The sequence below is a fragment of the Bos indicus x Bos taurus genome, chromosome 5 (genome assembly GCF_003369695.1).
Source record: "Bos indicus x Bos taurus breed Angus x Brahman F1 hybrid chromosome 5, Bos_hybrid_MaternalHap_v2.0, whole genome shotgun sequence".
Classification (NCBI taxonomy): Eukaryota; Metazoa; Chordata; class Mammalia; order Artiodactyla; family Bovidae; genus Bos; species Bos indicus x Bos taurus.
In genome coordinates, this window is record NC_040080.1 from 28,698,746 (window position 1) to 28,719,229 (window position 20,484).

The 20,484-nt window shown below is 39.4% G+C and overlaps 1 protein-coding gene across 4 annotated transcripts in view; it reads left to right on the top strand.

Annotated features, from left to right (window-relative positions):
- PIK3C2G (phosphatidylinositol-4-phosphate 3-kinase catalytic subunit type 2 gamma) overlaps positions 1 to 20,484 on the top strand; it is a 664,807-nt gene that overhangs the window by 587,093 nt on the left and 57,230 nt on the right. The window lies entirely within an intron of this gene.

Below are 20,484 nucleotides of genomic sequence, written 5' to 3' on the forward strand. Positions count from 1 at the left end.
CCTCAAACAGTATGCTAAATCTACTGTGCCCTCTGGTCTGTAAATGAAACAACAAAGCCTGGATGACATCTGTTTACACATCTGTTTACAACATGGTTTACTGGATATTTTAAGCCCATTGTTGAAGAGCTATTGCTGAGGGGAAAAAGACTCTTTATAAAATGTTACTGTTCACTCACAGTGCACTAAATGGATACGGACAATGAGATTAATATTGTTCATGCCTGCTGATACAACATCCATTGTGCAGCCATGGATCAAGGAGCAATTTTGACTTTCAAGTCTTATTATTAGGTTGATGCAAAAGTAATTGCGGTTTCAGACCATGAATCATCATAACCAGACTTGAACACATCTTTATTAATCAAAATAGGAACCATTACAAGTAACACGTTTTTGACAACGAGAAGTTTGCTTATTCATTTAGCATAAAAATCTGTGCTTCAGGATTTGATGAATTCTTGGAAAGCATTTTCTGCCTCCTGCTGGTTGTGGGAGCATTTTCCCTGCAAAAAGTTGTCAAGACACTTGAAGAAGTGGTAGTTGGTTGGCAACAGCTCAGGTGAATATGGTGGATGAGGCAAAACTTTGTAGGCCAATTCATTCGATTTTTGAAGTATTGGTTGGGTGACGGGCAGTTGGGTGTTGTTGAGAAGAACTGGGCCCTTTCTGTTGACAAATGCTAACTGTAGATGTTGTGGTTTTCCATGCATCTCATTGATTTGCTGAGCATACCTCTCAGATGTAATGATTTTGCCAAATTCAGATAACTGTAGTGGATCAGACTGGCAGCAGATCACCAAACAGTGACCATGACCTTTTATTGGTACAAGTTTGGCTATGGGAAGTTCTTTGGAGCTTCTTCTCGGTCTAGCCACTGAGCTGGTCACCGCTGGTTGTCATATAAAATCCACTTTTCATCGCACATCACAATCCAATTGAAAAATGGTTCATTGTTGTTGTGTAGAATAAGAGAAGACAACACTTAAAGACGACGATTTTTTAATTTTCAGTCAGCTCATGAGGCACCCAGTTATCGAGCTTTTCCCCCTTTTCCACTTGCTTCAAATGCTGAACCACCATAGAATGGTCGACGCTGAGTTCTTTGGCAACTTCTCATGTAGTTTTAAGAGGATCAGCTCCGATGATGCTCTTAATTGGTCACTGTCACCTTCCAATGGCTGGCCACTGTGCTCCTCGTCTTCAAGGCTCTCATCTCCTTTGCAAAATTTCTTGAACCATCACTACACTGTATATTCATTAGCAGTTCCTGGGCCAAATGTGTTGATGTTGCAAGTTGTCTCCACTGCTTTATGATCCATTTTTAATTCAAAGAAGAAAGTCGCTCAGATTTGCTTTTTGTCTTAACATCATTTCGATAGTCTAAGGTAAATATCAAATATACAGCAAGCAATAAGTCATTAGAAAAAATATATAAACCAAGAAATGCACATTAAAATGATGTATAACATGACTGCATTTATGAAGAATGCATTCCAATATCAAATGGCAAATATCCACAATGCAAAACTGCAATTACGTTTACACCAACATTAATATTTAAGAAAAAACATTTTTTACAGCTAAAGTTGCCATAGATAGTGATGCCTCTGATGATCTGGGTAAAGTCAACTGACACTCTCCTGGAAAGGATTCACCATTCTAGATGCCATTAAAAACATTTCATGGCTCCTGGGAAGAGGTCAAGATATCAACATTCACAGTTTAGAAGAAGTTGATTCTAGCCCTCATGGATGACTTTGAGAGGTGCAAGACTTCAGTGGGGGAAGTAACTACAGAGACAGAGAGAGAGATCAGTCGCTCAGTCATGTCTGACTCTTTGCAACCCCATGAATCGCAGCACGCCAGGCCTCCCTGTCCATCACCAACTCCCGGAGTTCACTCAGACTCACGTCCATCGAGTCAGTGATCCCACCCAGCCATCTCATCCTCTGTTGTCCCCTCCTCCTCCTGCCCCCAATCCCTCCCAGCATCAGTCTTTTCCAATGAGTCAACTCTTTGAATGAGGTGGCCAAAGTACTGGAGTTTCAGCTTTAGTATCATTCCTTCCAAAGAAATCCCAGGGCTGATCTCCTTCAGAATGGACTGGTTGGATCTTCTTGCAGTCCAAGGGACTCTCAAGAGTCTTCTCCAACACCACAGTTCAAAAGCATCGATTCTTCGGCACTAAGCCTTCTTCACACTCCAACTCTCACATCCATACATGACCACAGGAAAAACCATAGCCTTGTCTAGCCAGACCTTTGTTGGCAAAGTAATGTCTTTGCTTTTGAATATGCTGTCTAGGTTGGTCATAACCTTCCTTCCAAGGAGTAAGCGTCTTTTAATTTCATGGCTGCAGTCACCCTGTAGTAATTTTGAAGCCCAGAAAAATAAAGTCTGATATTGTTTCCACTGTTTCCCCATCTATTTCCCATGAAGTGATGGGACCGGATGCCATGATCTTTGTTTTCTGAATATTGAGCTTTAAGCCAACTTTTTCACTCTCCACTTTCACTTTCATCAAGAGGCTTTTGAGTTCCTCTTCACTTTCTGCCATAATGGTGGTGTCATCTGCATATCTGAGGTTATTGATATTTCTCCCGGCAATCTTGATTCCAGCTTGTGTTTCTTTCAGTCCAGCGTTTCTCATGATGTACTCTGCATAGAAGTTAAACAAGCAGGGTGACAATATACAGCCTTGATGAACTCCTTTTCCTATTTGGAACCAGTCTGTTGTTTCATGTCCAGTTCTAACTGTTGCTTCCTGACCTGCATATGACATAAATAGCAAGAGAATTAGATTTGGAAGTGGAGCCTGAAGATGGGACTGAATTGCTATAATCTTACGATGAAGCTTTAACAGGTGAAGTGGAGTTGCTTCTTATGGTTAAGCAAATCAACTTGTTTCTTGAGGTGGAATCTACTCTTGGTAAAGATGCCATGAAGATTGTTGAAATGACAACAAAAACTTTTAAATATTACATAACTTAGTTGATAAAACAACAGCACAGCTTGAGCAGATTGATTGCAATTTAAAAAAACATTCTACTGTGGATAAATGCTATCAAACAGCATTGCCTGCTACAGAGAAATCATTTGTCAAAGAGGCAGCATGTCATCTTATTTGAAGAAGTTGCTGCAACCACCCCGACCTTCAGCCTGATTAGTCAGCAACCGTCAACAGCAGGGTAAGACCCTCCACCATTGAAAAGATTACAATTTGCTGAAGGCTCAGATGATAGTTAGCATTCTTTTAGCAATAAAGTATTTTTAAACAAGTTATGTATGTTTTTTAAAGACATATTGCTATTGCTCACTTAATAGACTACAGTATATTATAAACATCACTTTTATATGCACCAGGAAACCAAAAAGTTTGTGTGACTCACTTTATTGCTATATTCACTTTATTATGGCGTTCTGAAATTGAACCTGCAATATCTCCAAGGTATGACTGTATCTAGCTAGGTACTGGTATGTTTTTTTAAGAACCTTTTTCTGACATGTGTTTCCCAGGTGATGCTAGCAGTAAAGAACCTGCCTACCAATGCAGGAGACATAAGATACGTGGGTTTAATCCCTGGGTTGGGAAGATCCCCTGGAGGAGGGCATGGCAACACACTCCAATATTCTTGCCTAGAGAATCCCATGGACAGAGGAGTCTGGCGGGCTATAAGTCCATAGGGTCACCAAGAGGCAGACACGACTGAAGTGACTGAGCACACACACACGTTTCTGACACCACCAGGTTTGGGAACAGCTCTAGAAATTCAAAAGCTGAATCAGATATGTACACTGCTCTAAGAAAATTACAATCCTTGTCCATATTCTGTGTATGTTGATTATGTTCCAGAGCTTCATAAAGACTCATAATTTCACACATGGGAGTTTTCTTTCCTTTATTGCTAAGGAACTTTATGGGGGTTTTCCTGGTGGCTCAGTGGTAAAGAACCAACCTGCAATGCAAGAGAGGCAGGTTCAATCACTGGATTGGGAAGATTACCCTGGAGAAGGAAATGGCAACCCACTCCAGTATTCTTGCCTGGAAAATCCCAGGGACAGAGGAGCTGGGCGGGCCACAGTCCACAGGGTCACAAAGAATCAGACATGACTTACCGACTAAACAACAACGAACTTTATGCATCTGATCCATTACTCGTTATACATATTATACAGTGATAGAACACTAATAATTTGACAGGGACATCAGCAGATGATGACTAGCCTTAATAATCAGTGTGACCTGACTGACCACCCAGGTTCTCCGTGATGTATAATGTCAATTTTCAATTATCTTCAAATAGATTATCCACAGTGAAAGCTTAAGTGTCTCCATATGCTGGCGTATGCTTCCCTGATTCCATTTGTTTATATACAAGGAATGAAAACTTATTTTAAGAGCAGCTAAATAAACATTATTGGCCTAAAAATCACATAAATAACTTCAAAGTAAATCATGTTATTTTGAAATTTTTAAAAACCTTTGTATTACTGATGCAGTTCTTCCCTTCTCTCATATGTTTTAAAAGAGCTATCTGCATAAACACTAAAATCTATAAAGTCAGGGATATAACATAAATATTGTAATTATTTTAAGTGATATGGACAACTTAGAGGACTTGTTTACATACACATATTTTTCCTCTTCTAATAAGACAGTTATTTTGTAATATTTATAAAATAAATTTATTTTATTTTAGCAGATATTTTATTTTATTTTAGCAAATATTTTATTTTATTTTAGCAGATATTTTATTTTATTTTATTTCAGCAGATATTTCTCTGCTGAATACTCCTGTGATAGGATTATCCTCATTTCTGACCCTGGAAAAATCCTCATAAAAATACTTTTCTTCTTCCATAGCTGCTTATCATTTGGCAATGTAGGAAAGACAAACAATTCTATTATGTCTATACATTAAACATTGCAGTCTTTTTAGTTATGTGAAGCAGGTATCTGTAACTATTTAAAAATATTTTATATCACCGTACATAACTCTGTAAAGGCTTTTAATTTTTACTGATCACTTACTATGTATAACACTCTAGATTAAAAACTTAAAATTGGTTGTAGAGAACAAATTGGAAAGATTAAAATAATGCAATATGTTCTTTACTCTCAATGAATTTATAATATGGTGATAAATACAGACATTAAATATAAATAATAGATGGCAGCGAGTGGAAAAGGAGGAGAAAAGAAAGTAGTAGGTACATCTTGAATATGAAATTGGACAACATTACCTTTTTAAAATAAAATATTATATACCCTTTCAGGGGCATAGTCAGTTGTAAGCAGTCTTGTTTTCTTGTCAAGGAAATGAGATGAAAAAGCTGCTTTGAAGTCCGGTCTCAAGTATCAGAGTTAAGTTAGATGTGAGTGTCTCTGGAGGTTTTATCTGAACCCAAGGTATATGTGCATCATATGTGTTTCAATTACCAACGATACACATATATGTATCATCAGTAAAACCAGTTCAGTTCACTTCAGTCACTCAGTCCTGTCCGACTGTTTGCGACACCATGAATCACAGCACGCCAGGCCTCCCTGTCCATCACCAACTCCTGGAGTTCACGTCCATAGAGTCAGTGATGCCATCCAGCCATCTCATCCTCTGTTGTCCCCTTCTCCTCCTGCCCCCAATCCCTCCCAGCATCAGAGGCTTTTCCAATGAGTCAACTCTTCGCATGAGGTGGCCAAAGTACTTGAGTTTCAGTTTTAGCATCATTCCCTCCAAAGAAATCCCAGGGCTGATCTCCTTCAGAATGGACTGGTTGGATCTCTTTGCAGTCCAAGGGACTCTCAAGAGTCTTCTCCAACACCACAGTCAAAAGCATCAATTCTTCAGCACTCAGCTTTCTTCACAGTCCAACTCTCACATCCATACATGACCACTGGAAAAAACATAGCCTTGTCTAGCCAGACCTTTGTTGGCAAAGTAATGTCTCTGCTTTTGAATATGCTATCTAGATTGGTCATAACTTTCCTTCCAAGGAGTAAGTGCCTTTTAATTTCATGGCTGCAGTCACCATCTGCAGTGGTTTTGCAGCCCAAAGAAATAAAGTCTGACACTATTTCCACTGTTTCCCCATCGATTTCCCATGAAGTGATGGGACCAGATGCCTGATCTTCATTTTCTGAATGTTGAGCTTTAAGCCGACTTTCTCACTCTCCTTTTTCACTTTCATCAAGAGGCTTTTGAGTTCCTCTTCACTTTCTGCCATAAGGGTGGTGTCATCTGCACATCTGAGGTTATTGATATTTCTCCCGGCAATCTTGATTCCAGCTTGTGCTTCTTCCAGACCAGCGTTTCTCATGATGTACTCTGCATAGAAGTTAAATAAGCAGGGTGACAATATACAGCCTTGACATATTCCTTTTCCTATTTGGAACCAGTCTGTTGTTCCATGTCCAGTTCTAACTGTTGCTTCCTGATCTACATACAAATTTCTCAAGAGGCAGGTCAGGTAGTCTGGTATTCCCATCTCTTTCAGAATTTTCCACAGTTTATTGTGATCCACATAGTCAAAGGCTTTTGCATAGTCAATAAAGCAGAAATAAATGTTTTTCTGGAACTCTCTTGCTGTTTTGATGATCCAGCGGATGTTGGCAATTTGATCTCTGGTTCCTCTGCCTTTTCTTAAACCAGCTTGAACATCTGGAAGTTCACGGTTCACGTAATGCTGAAGCCTGGCTTGGAGAATTTTGAGTATTATTTTACTAGCATGTGAGATGAGTGCAATTGTGCAGTAGTTTGAGCATTCTTTGGCATTGCCTTTCTTTGGGACTGGAATGAAAACTGACCTTTTCCAGTCCTGTGGCCATTGCTGCGTTTTCCAAATTTGCTGGCATATTGAGTGCAGCACTTTCACAACATCATCTTTCAGGATTTGAAATAGCTTAACTGGAATTCCATCACTTCCACTAGTTTTGTTCGTAGTGATGCTTTCTAAGGCCCACTTGACTTCACATTCCAGGATGTCTGGCTCTAGGTGAGTGATCACACCACCGTGATTATCTGGATTGTAAAGATCTTTTTTGTATAGTTCTTCTGTGTATTCTTGTCACCTCTTCTTAATATCTTCTGCTTCTGTTAGGTCCATACCATTTCTGTCCTTTATTGGGCCCATCTTTGCATGAAATGTTCCCTAGGTATCTCTAATTTTCTTGAAGAGATCCTTAGTCTTTCCCATTCTGTTGTTTTTCTCTATTTCTTTGCATTGATCGCTGAGGAAGGCTTTCTTATCTCTTCTTGCTATTCTTTGGAACTCTGCATTCAGATGCTTATATCTTTCCTTTTCTCCTTTGCTTTTTGCTTCTCTTCTTTTCACAGCTATTTGTAAGGCCTCCTCAGACAGCCATTTTGCTTTTTTGCATTTCTTTTCCATGGAGATGGTCTTGATTCCTGTCTCCTGTACAATATCACGAACCTCCATCCATACTTCATCAGGCACTGTATCTATCAGATCTAGTCCCTTAAATCTATTTCTCACTTCCACTGTATAATCATAAGGGATTTGATTTAGGTCATACCTGAAAGCCCTACTTTCTTCAATTTCAGTCTGAATTTGGCAATAAGGAGTTCATGATCTGAGCCACAGTCAGCTCCTGGTCTTGTTTTGGTTGACTCTATAGAGCTTCTCCATCCTTGGCTGCAAAGAATAGAATCAATCTGATTTCGGTGTTGACCATCTGGTGATGTCCATGTGTAGAGTCTTCTCTTGTGTTGTTGGACGAGGGTGTTTGCTATGACCAGTGCATTTTCTTGGAAAAACTCTATTAGTCTTTGCCCTGCTTCATTCCGTATTCCAAGACCAAATTTGCCTGTTACTCCAGGTGTTTCTTGACTTCCTACTTTTGCATTCCAACCCCCTATAATGAAAAGGACATCTTTTTTGGGTGTTAGTTCTAAAAGGTCTTGTAGATCTTCGTAGAACCATTCAACTTCAGCTTCTTCAGTGTTACTGGTTGGGGCATAGACTTGGATTACTATTATACTGAATAGTTTGCCTTGGAAACGAACAGAGATCGTTCTGTCGTTTTTGAGATTGCATCCAAGTACTGCATTTCAAACTCTTTTGTTGACCATGATGGCTACTCCATTTCTTCTGAGGGATTCCTGCCTGAAGTAGTAGATATAGTGGTCATCTGAGTTAAATTCACCCATCCAGTCCATTTTAGTTCACTGATTCCTAGAATGTTGATGTTCACTCTTGCCATCTCCTGTTTGACCACTTCCAATTTGCCTTGATTAATGGACCTGACATTCCAGGTTCCTATGCAATATTGCTCTTTACAGCATCGAACCTGCTTCTATCACCAGTCTCATTCACAATTGGGTATTGTTTTTGCTTTGGCTCCAACCCTTCATTTTTTCTGGAGTTATTTCTCCACTGATCTCCAGTAGCATATTGGGCACCTACTGACCTGGGGAGTTCCTCTTTCAGTATCCTATCATTTTGCCTTTTCATACTGTTCATGGGGTTCTCAAGGCAAGAATACTGAAGTGGTTTGCCATTCCCTTCTCCAGTGGACCACATTCTGTCAGACCTCTCCACCATTACCTGCCCATCTTGGGTGGCCCCACAAGGCATGGCTTAGTTTCATTGAGTTAGACAAGGCTGTGGTTCTAGTGTGATTAGATTGACTATTTTTCTCTGAGTATGGTTTCAGTGTGTCTGCGCTCTGATGCCCTCTTGCAACACCTACCATCTTACTTGGGTTTCTCTTACCTTGGACGTGGGGTATCTCTTCACAGCTGCTCCAGCAAAGCGCAGCCACTGCTCCTTACCTTTGATGAGGGCTATCTCCTCACTGCCGCCCCTTCTGACCTTGAACATGGAATAGCTCCTCTAGGCCAGCAACTCAAATAGAGGGATGACTATGAATCCCTGAGACCATCGTTCTCCCCTCTCCTTCTCTCTCCTCTCTCCACTCCCCTTCTCCACACATAAATTGGCTGATAAAACAGACAAAAATGAGGACTGCAGTTACACACTATTTCACTTTCTTCTAATGAGGCTGTAAGCACCAATTTAGACATTCTAGCCCTCTATCTACTTGGTTTTATTTTTGCTTGTTTAGCTTGACTCCCGTCCCTCAAACTGATTGAAACTTCTTTTGTTCTTTCAATGTGTGCAGTTTCATTCCACAAGTAAACGATAGTCGTCATAACAGGAATTCCTTTTGTTTCTTTAAATTTTGCTCTGTTTTGGTTAAATTATGTTGTAAACTAAGTAAGATCTTTATAAAGGGCAATATAAACATGTAATAAAAGTTACAGCAAATGATTGCAGTACCTAAACAAATGTGTTCCCACATTGGGTTTAGCTGAGATAATCCAACAGCTGTTGTCTGAAAACTTTTAAAAACCATATTCACTGTGATTTTTAGCTCTTAGTCTTATTGCTTATTTCTAGTAGTCCCTTAAAATAAGGAATGCTATCACTTTCGGCATAAGCAATATTATTTTTTAAAGCAGAAATCAAATGTCAAAATAAATCCAAACGGGTAAATCCTGTCTTAATAGTGAACATATGTTTCTTGTTCTCTGCTTGCTAAACCCAGATGTTAATTACTGCATTTGTCACTATATTGCTCTTTTCCTTTTTGAAGCTGGCTGAGCTTATGATGCAGGCAGGATAAATGTCATATGTGTATCATCAGTAAAACTAAGATTATTTTTCAGACTCTGGAAAAATGCTGATGACATTTTAGAGCCAGGATTATAAAAGATTCCTTAGAAGTTCACTATTTTTCACAGTGCCATTCTTCCATGTAACTCCAATACAAATATAGTGGGTTGAACTACATTAAAGACTGGACATTCTGACAAGCTGCTCTATGAAAAAAGCAATAAAATATAATTACTGTTCAACTTTGATTTAAAACTCTTAAAGGAATTCATTTTTAAATTCACATTTTTATAGTGCTTCATGGTGTTTGAGAGAGATAGATTTAGCTTATTGTTTTAACTTGTTGAAACTAAATCTTGCAGTCAGTTCTAGATGTTGGCTGGCCAGTTAATAAATGGGAATTCTTAATGTGTTATTTTAAAGAAAGAAAAAATTGATCTCAGTGTCATATTACATTACTTCTGATCTTTGCAAGGATTTAACTCTCTGTCATCTTTGAGAACAAGAATATATTCATATGATATTAGAAAAACACTTAGGTTTTGGGTGACTTTGAATTGATCAACTCTCTCAAAAATCAATTATTTAAAATTACAAACGACTTATTAATATAATTGGTAAACAAACTATTAATATGAGCTCTGAGTTTGAAATATAAGCTGATGGAGATTTTGGTTTAAAATTGCTCAGTTGGCTTTTAGATTTACTTTTTGCTGACTGAATTTCTAATTTAAAAACACATTATTAGACATTAAGAATCCTGTATTAGTTAAATAAAGATCAACTTTAGCAAAGAAAAAATATGTATAACCTCATAGTGTATTTAGTATAGCTTAGTGCATTTACCTGGATCATTGATATCAAAGTTCAATAACTTTAGAATCATTTAAGATAAATGGAAGTGGAAGTGAGAAATAGATTTAAGGGCCTAGATCTGGTAGATAGAGTGCCTGATGAACTATGGACAGAGGTTTGTGACATTGTACAGGAGACAGGGATCAAGACCATCCCCAAGAAAAAGAAATGCAAAAAAGCAAAATGGCTGTCTGAGGAGGCCTTACAAATAGCTGTGAAAAGAAGAGAAGCAAAAAGCAAAGGAGAAAAGGAAAGATATAAGCATCTGAATGCAGAGTTCCAAAGAATACCAAGGAGAGATAAGAAAGCCTTCCTCAGTGATCAATGCAAAGAAATAGAGGAAAACAACAGAATGGGAAAGACTAGAGATCTCTTCAAGAAAATCAGAGATACCAGGGAACATTTCATGCAAAGATGGGCTCGATAAAGGACAGAAATGGTATGGACCTTACAGAAGCAGAAGATGTTAAGAGGTGGCAAGAATACACAGAAGACCTGTGCAAAAAAGATCTTCATGACCCAGATAATGATGATGGTATGATCACTCACCTACAACCAGAAATCCTGGAATGTGAAGTCAAGTGGGCCTTAGAAAGCATCACTACGAACAAAGCTAGTGGAAGTGATGGAATTCCAGTTGAGCTATTCCAAATCCTGAAAGATGATGCTATGAAAGTGCTGCACTCAATATGTCAGCAAATTTGGAAAACTCAGCAGTGGCCACAGGACTGGAAAAGGTCAGTTTTCATTCCAATCCCAAAGAAAGGCAATGCCAAAGAATGCTCAAACTACTGCACAATTGCACTCATCTCACACGCTACTAAAGTAATACTCAAAATTCTCCAAGCCAGGCTTCAGCATTATGTGAACTGTGAACTTCCAGATGTTCGAGCTGGTTTTAGAAAAGGCAGAGGAACCAGAGATCAAATTGCCAATATCTGCTGGCTCATCAAAAAAGCAAGAGAGTTCCAGAAAAACATCTATTTCTGCTTTATTGACTATGCCAAAGCCTTTGACTGTGTGGGTCACAATAAACTGTGGGAAATTCTGAAAGAGATGGGAATACCAGACCACCTGATCTGCCTCTTGAGAAACCTATATGCAGGTCAGGAAGCAAGAGTTAGAACTGGACATGGAACAACAGACTGGCTCCAAATAGGAAAAGGAGTACATCAAGGTTATATATTGTCACCCTGCTTATTTAACTTATATGCAGAGTACCTCATGAGAAACGCTGGTCTGGAAGAAGCACAAGCTGGAATCAATATTGCTGGGAGAAATATCAATAACCTCAGATATGCAGATGACACCACCATTATGGCAGAAAGTAAAGAGGAACTAAAAAGCCTCTTGATGAACGTGAAAAAGGAGAGTGAGAAAGTCGGCTCAACATTCAGAAAACTAAGATCATGGCATCTGGTCCCATCACTTCATGGGAAATAGATAGGGAAACAGTGGAAACAGTATCAGATTTTATTTTTTGAGGGGGCTCCAAAATCACTGCAGATGGTGATTGCAGCCATGAAATTAAAAGATGCTTACTCCTTGGAAGGAAAGTTATGACCAACCTAGACAGTATATTCAAAAGCAGAGACATTACTTTGCCAACAAAGGTCCATGTATGGATGTGAGAGTTGGACTGTGAAGAAAGTTGAGCACCAAAGAATTGATGCTTTTGAACTGTGGTGTTGGAGAAGACTCTTGAGAGTCCCTTGGACTGCAAGGAGATCCAACCAGTCCATCCTAAAGGAGATCAGTCCTGGGTGTTCATTGCAAGGACTGATGCTGAAGCTGAAACTCCAATACTCTGGCCACCTCATGCGAAGATTTGACTCATTGGAAAAGACTCTGATGCTGGGAAAGATTGAGGGCAGGAGGAGAAGGGGACAACAGAGGAGGAGATGGCTGGATGGCATCACCGACTCAATGGACATGAGTTTGGGTAAACTCTAGGAGCTGGTGATGGAAAGGGAGGCCTCGCGTGTTGCCATTCATGGGGTCGCAAAGAGTGGGACACAAATGAATGACTGAACTGAAGATGAATATCAACCATGCATTAATTTATTCACCAAGTATATAATGTTTTACATAGGAAGGATGTTCCATATATTAACAACTGTTAGGGCACATGAACTGATTAATCAGGATAAATGCAGGCCAACAACCCACCTTTTTGGCCATACATGCTTGCATTGGTTGAATGTTTGTTGTGATGGATAAAACTACAGGAGGAGCAGTGGGGAGTGAAGGTTTTCAGGAGTTTGGATCAAAATATACTGAGTTGCTTATGAGGCTTTTAAGTAGAGATGTCCAGTAGAAAATTGACTATTTTCAGTTGAGGGGAAAAGAGAGACTGGAAATATAAATATTGGAGTTTCAGCTAATAATTGGTTTTTCTTGCCATGAGCCTGGATATTACTTAGGGTAAAAATGTAAATATTAAAGAGAAGAGGTCTGAGGATGAGACCATGTAGCACACCAATTTTGAAATTTGAGATGATGGAAGAGAATCAATCTAAGAGACTGAGAAAAAGCAATCTGTTAGAAACTGAAAGAATCTGGTGCCTGGAATTCAAGAGAAGGAAATATTTCAAAGAAGAAGGGCTGATGACATCCTGTTTCAGATGCTACTGATGGGTCAAAAATTGAGAACTGACCACTGGATTAACAAAATGGATATCTTTGGTGAATTTACCAAGTCAGTTTGATGAGAGTGTTGGGAACAAAAATCTGATTAAAATGGGCTCAAAGGAGAATGTGAAGAGAGAAATTTGGGGTAGAAAGAAGAAAACAATCCTTGTAGAATCTTTGCTCTAAGGATGAATGGGGAGGGGAGGCAAAGGAGGAGGGGGAAAATAGTGTGCAGGGAAATGTAAGTCAAGAATTTTTTTTTTTTTTTTTAATGAATGATGTATAAGCTGGTAGGAAAATCCACTAAAGAATCAAAAATTGGTGATGCACTTAGCCAGATATCAGAGTGATGACGTAAAGTAGAGAAGAAGGCATGCTATCTGGTGCCCAATCAGTCTCAAATTAGAGCACAGGCAGTCCACCTACGTAGCAGACAAAATGGCAGAGGTATGGTAAGATAATAGATATTGGGAGCTTATAAAAATTCTTCTCTGTGGCTGTTTTGTCTATCAACAAGAAGATTGAAAGATGGAGAAAGCATGTTCACATTTTGAGGAGTGAGGTTAAGACATTAAATAGTCCTATAGGTGAATGGAACACCAATTGGGATAGTGATATGTGTAAAATTGCCAGAAAATCTTGAATGCCAATTCAAGTACCATCGGGTAGTGGGCTTGAGGTGACAGTAAGATCAGTAAGCATGAATGAGTGATTTTCTTTAGCAATATTCTTCAGGCCTGTTACAGTTGCAGAGTTGGCAGAGAGTAACCAGAGTTATTTTGTTTTCATTTTTTGCAAGTGAATGATAACATAAAGGGGAGAAAGGGTCAAAGGAGTTGAAAGGAGTATGCAAGAGAGTTATTATAAGTATCGACCATGAGATCCATATTGGCTAAGGAAGGATATGAGAATATGAGAGGGGTTAAGTTCAGTGTAAAGATCAACAGATTGTTCAAGTTACATAACTAGAGGAAGTGAGCTGAAAAGGAGGGAGCAGGTGCTTGTAGCCTCAGAGTCTAGAAATCAAGAAAATGGAAGAACTTCAGTCATTGATCAAGATAAGATCAATAGAACAAAAGTGAGCAATGGAGTGAGATGCAGAATAAGATTACTGGATGAAATGAATGTTTTTTTAAAAGGATGTTTTGTGTCAATATTAAAGTATATGACTGATTCATGTCAACGTATGGCAAAAACCACTACAATATTGTAAAGTAATTGGAAAGAAAGAAAGAAAAAGAAAAACATAAGTGTGAATTGTGACTGGTACTATAGGAGAAAATGACAATGTTCCAAGATTTTAAATGTTCTTGGAATAAAGGCCAGTGACCTAGAGCTCAGTAGACAAGTGAAATAAGAGGGAGAGGGCTGTGTAGTAGACATGGATATTCAAAGCAAGGCATTTTTAGATAGAAAGCAAGTGTGGAGATTAGAAGAGAAAGGAGATGCAAGGAGGAGACCTACCCCATCACCAGGACCAGGGTTATAAAGGGAAATGTGAGACAGCACTACCATCATTTCAGAAACTTACAAGGAAAGCAGAGTGGAATACTTGGAGAATAGAATATGTTGAGCTTACAAGGGATTTTGCTGATGACATTCTCTAAGTCTGGCTTCTATTTTTCCTTTCCTCCACAATCCTGCACTGTAAACTTTTTAAGAAATATCTTAGAAATATACTTATCGCATATAAGTATATTGTGTGTGTTAGTTGCTCAGTCATGTCCGACTCTTTGCAACCCCATTGACTGTAGCTCGCCAGGCTCCCCTGTCCATGGAATTTTCCAGACAGAAATACTAGAGTGGGTTGCCATTCCCTTCTCCAGAATATATAGTATATAAGTATAAAATTATTTTTCTGAAAATAATATCATATTTTTCTGTTTATAACTCATCAATATGTCCCAGTTGCTTCACGCTTGTGCAGAAGACTAGAGTGCCCTAGGATTCCTGCAAAACTCTCTGTAGGCACACCGGTCCTCTAGGTATTCTTCATGTCTATAGGTCATTGGCAGTGGTAACACAGTTGAGCCTGGGCATACCAATTATACTCTACATTCTTTTTTATACTAATTTCAATCAGTCAACCCCTTATGAGTTCTGATATTCAGTTTTCTCATTTCTAGAATGAAGTAGAGTTTTTCCTCTGGGAAACCATTACCTTTTGAAGAATTAAACAGAAAAGTAACATTCTTTGTGATGGGAGAATATTGTAGGTATGTCAGGATATTTAGAATAAGTAGCCTTATTCATTAATTGCCAATTGTACTTGCTAGTCATTGAGACAACCAAAAGTGTGCCCATACATCTTTAAGCATCTTACACTGTAGGATAGCTAGATAAAATGCAGGCTGCCCAGTTAAATCTGAATATGAGATAAATAAATTTCTGGCTCAGAGGGTAAAGAATCTGCCTGCAATATGGGAGACCCAGGTTCTGTCCCTGGGTCAGGAAGATTCCTTGGGAAAGGGCATGGCAACCCACTCCAGTGTCCTTGCCTGGAGAATCCCATGGATAGAGGAGTATGGCCCTCTACAATTCAGGGGACTGCAAAGAGTTGGACATAGCTGAGTGACTAACACTTTAAGTTTTCACACTTGAAATATTGCATGGACATCATCTTTTTTTAAAACATATCAGATCAGATCAGATTAGTCGCTCAGTCGTGTCCAACTCTTTGCGACCATATTAAAAAAAAAAATTGGTTGATTTATCTGTCTGTGCCAGGTCCTAGTTGCAGCATGCAGGATCTTCAATTTTCATTGTGGCATGCAGAAATCTTTCAATTGCAGCATGTGGGATCTAGTTCCTTGACCAGGGATAGAATCCAGCTCCCCTACATTGGGAGCAGAGACTTGGCCACTGGACCACCAAGGAAGTCCCGAGCATCATCTGTTTTTATTAATTATATCTGGCAGTTCTACATTTGGAGAGCCCTGCAGACTAGGAGTATATCTATAGTCAGTGTAAAGAAGGCACGCATAGAGTTGCTCAGTCTACACGACTAAAGACAGCCACACTGCCTGGTGGTCAGTACAAACTCAACTGAAAACACTGGTTCAGGGTTTCAGTGAAAGCAATCGTAGCACTAACATTTCAATAATTCTCCAAACTCTCCAGTAGTGCAATGTGCTAAAAAGCTGTGGGATACATGCGCACAAGTAAAGTCAAATGTGAAAAAAAATTTAATTGATTATTTTGAAATCCAGCAATATCAACTTTCCCATCCTATCATCATTTTTATTAATTTTTTTCCCCTTCCATTGACACTGGATCATGTTTCTCATAGAGTGAAAACCATCTTGCCACAAGAAGAAATTAGCGTTAAGCATGTCACCCACACCTGGAATTACAAATGAGGGTTTCAAGGATATGACAGTGTAAACACAAGGGAATAATTAGCTAGTGGTGACATTTCAAACACTAATTGGGGAGTTATTCTGCCTACTACTGAAGTTTAATAACCATTAGGAGGTGAGGTCAAAATGTTGCCAAAATGAGAAGAATAACTGACTAGTTGGCAAAAACCAATGAAGGTCAGATTTCCTTCCACAAATTCTGCACGGTCTGAAATTTGACTTCAGACTCTCAAACTAAAAAACTTGATTTGGTCAGCTCTCTGAATATGGATATATTTCTTGAAGATACATTATTAAACAAGTTCACAAGAGAACAACATGTAGAGATCAAAATTGCTAATCAACTAGTTTATAATGATGCATAAAACTGCTACACAGAGAAAAATATTTCCATTAGAAGATCAATGTATTCTATATCTGAAATCAGACCTGTTTTTATTAATAAATATTTATTGAGTAAAACTACTCTACTAGATATGAGTGAATAAATGATCTCTGCTCTTGATATCACACTGACTACCCTAAATGAGTAGAGAAAAGAGAATGTGATAAAGCTTGGGCAAGTGGGTGGATAGAGGTGGAAAGAATGGAGAAAGGAACATATAGAAAAGCAGAGGTGAGAGAGCATGAGGAAATACAGTTCAGTAGAGTGGTGGCACTACTCTTGCCTGGAAACTCCCATGGACGGAGGAGCCTGGGGGGCTGCAGTCCATGGGGTCGCTAAGAGTTGGACACGACTGAGCGACTTCACTTTCACTTTTCACTTTCATGCACTGGAGAAGGAAATGGCAACCCACTCCAGTGTTCTTGCCTGGAGAATCTCAGGGACGAGGGAGCCTGGTGGGCTGCCGTCTATGGGGTCGCACAGAGTCGGACACGACTGAAGCGACTTATCATCGGCAGCAGCATAGTGGTGGCACAGTGATAACGCATCTGCCTACAGTGCAGGAGATATGGGAGATGTGGGCTTGATCCCTGGGTCAGGAAGATCCCCTGGAGGAGGAAATGGCAACCCACTCTGGTATTCTTGCCTGAAAAATCCCATGGACAGAGGAGCCTGGTGGGCCACAGTCCATAGGGTTGCAAAGAGTCAGACACTACTTAGTGACTGAGCATGCATGCACAGGAAGTAGCAAATCAAGAGAAAAAAAAATGCATTTAGTTGTGTTCTTTGGGGGTTTTAATTATCTTTAGAACAGTCAAGGAAGCCAATAAAAAGATATTTTGATGTAGTGAAGTAGAAGGCTGAGGTTCAAGAGATAGAATGGAGATAAAACTGTAGATTTGCAAATCATTATAATGTCTATTTTTTAAAAATATTTATGTATTTATTCATTTGTTTATTTGGCTACGCCGGGTCTTAGTTGCGGTGTGTGAACTCTCACCTGCACCATGTGGGATGTAGTTCCTTGACCAGTTATCAAACCTGGGTTCCCTGCATTGGGAGTTCAGAATCTTACCCCTAGACCACCAGGGAATATAGAAGCCACCAAAGGGGATAACATTACCCAGAAAGAACATGTTAGAACAATGAGAGAAATGAGCCAAAAGTGAAGGACACTAGATCTGAAGTTATAAGCAAAACGAAAAGGAGCCTGAAAAAAAGTGTAAGAAGAGATGGCAGGACAAATGGAAGAAAAACTGGGAGAACAAGAAAGCAAGTGAAAGAGAATTTTTCACTAAAAATGGAGCAGCTATATATATATAAAGGGCCAAGAAAATCTCTATTGGATTTAGGGGGGGAAAAGACCTTAAACAAGAGAAATGATGGTAAGAGCATTTTCAAAGTTCAATTAATGACAGAAACCTGAGTGTGGTAGATCATAAAGTGAGAGAAAGTTGAAGAAGTGGAATCAGTGTGAGTACTGACAGCTCTTCCCATAAGTTTGTGTTAGAGAGGAGAAAAATAACAGGACTTGAAAAGGACATTAATGACAAGAAATTGTTTTTGTATGAGTATACTTTGCATGGTTTGAGAAATTTTATAACTCATCTGGGGTACCATGTCAGTGTATAAGCTGTCCTACTCTTCCACACTGAGAAAACTTTGACTTTTTTTTAAACTTATCTGGTGGGAAAATAGGATACTGAAAACTGAAACTGAAAGTCGTTCAGTCATGTCCGACTCTTTGCGACCCCATGGACTGTACAGTCCATGGAATTCTCTAGGCCAGAATACTGGAGTGGGTAGCCTTTCCCTTCTCCAGGGGATCTTCCCAACCCAGGGACTGAAGCCAGGTCTCCCACATTGCAGGTGGATTCCTTACCAGCTGAACCACAAGGGAAGCCCAGGAAAAATAAGATGGTACCAGCTAAATTGGGTCCTTATTGTTTTTGTCCAAGTTAATATTGTGATGGCGATTACTCCTTATGGACATATTAATCATCCTTCCCTCTCTTTCTGGAATAAAACTTGGAAGGAATGGAAATGGTGAAGGAAAAATTTCTCTAGGAATAACTGTTAGGGCTATAGTCTTTTTGTGCTTTATGTATACTGTGGCCTCCCTTGCAGTTATTTTTAAATAAAGTGAAGTCTCTCAGTCGTGTCCGACTCTTTGCGACCCCGTGGACTGTAGCCCACCAAGCTCCTCCGTCCATGGGATTCTCCAGGCAAGAATACTGGAGTGGGTTGCCATTTCCTTCTCCAGGGGATCTTCCTGACCCAGGGATCGAACCCAGGTCTCCCACATTGCAGGCAGAGGCTTTAACCTCTGAGCCACCAGGGAAGCCCTACTTTTAAATAAGATGCTATTAATAAAATGGACAGAAATGTAAACATCATAAAAAGAGAAATATGGTTGTAAAGTGAAGGGAAATGGCCATACTTGATTCTTAAGGGAGAGAAAGAAAGAGGGAGGAAAGGAAGAGGAAGGAAGGAAGCAAGCAAGAATGAGAGGGAAGGAGGGAGGGAAAGGAGGAAGGAAGAAAAAGACTATAGACTGGGACATTCTACAAGGTTCTTGAGGAGAAAGGTATAGAATCTGGGACACTGAAGGACATGAGCAGCATTCAGTGGTGTTTTAGTTTGCAAGGGATGCCATAACAAAGTACCATACACTGGGTGACTTAAAACAACAGAAATGCATTGCACCACAGTTCTCGAAGCTGTGAATGAACACCTGAAATCAAGGTGTCACAGGGTTGATTTCTTCTGACAGGTGTGAATGCAGAATCTATCCCAGGCTTTCACCATGGATTGTAGATGATAGATGGCCATCTCCTCCCTGTCTCTCCACACCATCTTTGCAGCATGAAATATGTCTAAATTTCCCCTTTTTATAAAGACACTAGTCATATCGGATGAGAGGTCCACCCTCCACCATATGACCTCATCCTAACTTAACTAATTATATCTGTAGTTATCCTATTTCCAAAGAAGTTCACATTCTGAGCTACTGTGGGTTAGGATTTCAACATTTTGGGGGAGGGTGCAATTCAATTTAGAATAGATGGGAAGAGAGACAGATCTTCCCTTGGAGAAGGAAGAAAAGAGAAAACATGACTTTGTGCATCTGTAGATTTTTCAGCAGGAAATTCAGAAATCTCCATCTGCCTTTTGTTTTTCTCTAGAGTGGAGACAAAATCATCAGGAAAGGAGTCAGAGTTGGAAGCTTAAGTTTCTGGAAAAGGTTGAAAGAACCATTGCACAGAACAAAGCTAGCTGGGGAGGATGGAGAATGTCAGGTGGCTTTGCAGCTAATATGGCATCAGCTTATGATAGTCAAAAGCAGTAATCAGTTATGTAGTGGTGCCCTTCAGATAAAAAAATATAGGAAAGGCTACTTTGCTTAAAACAAAATGCGTGTCAATATAATGGCTTAAAACAAAATGCCTGTCAGTGTCACTAAGGACAAGTCATTCTGATTCATCAGTTAGCCCATTTATTTGGAGTCCAGGTTAAATGTCAGTTTGTTTGTGATCATATCAGTTTAAAAGAGAAGCACACTCACTTCTTTGTAGTAAAATTACACAGAACCAGAATTTCTGCTGAAGCATTCAA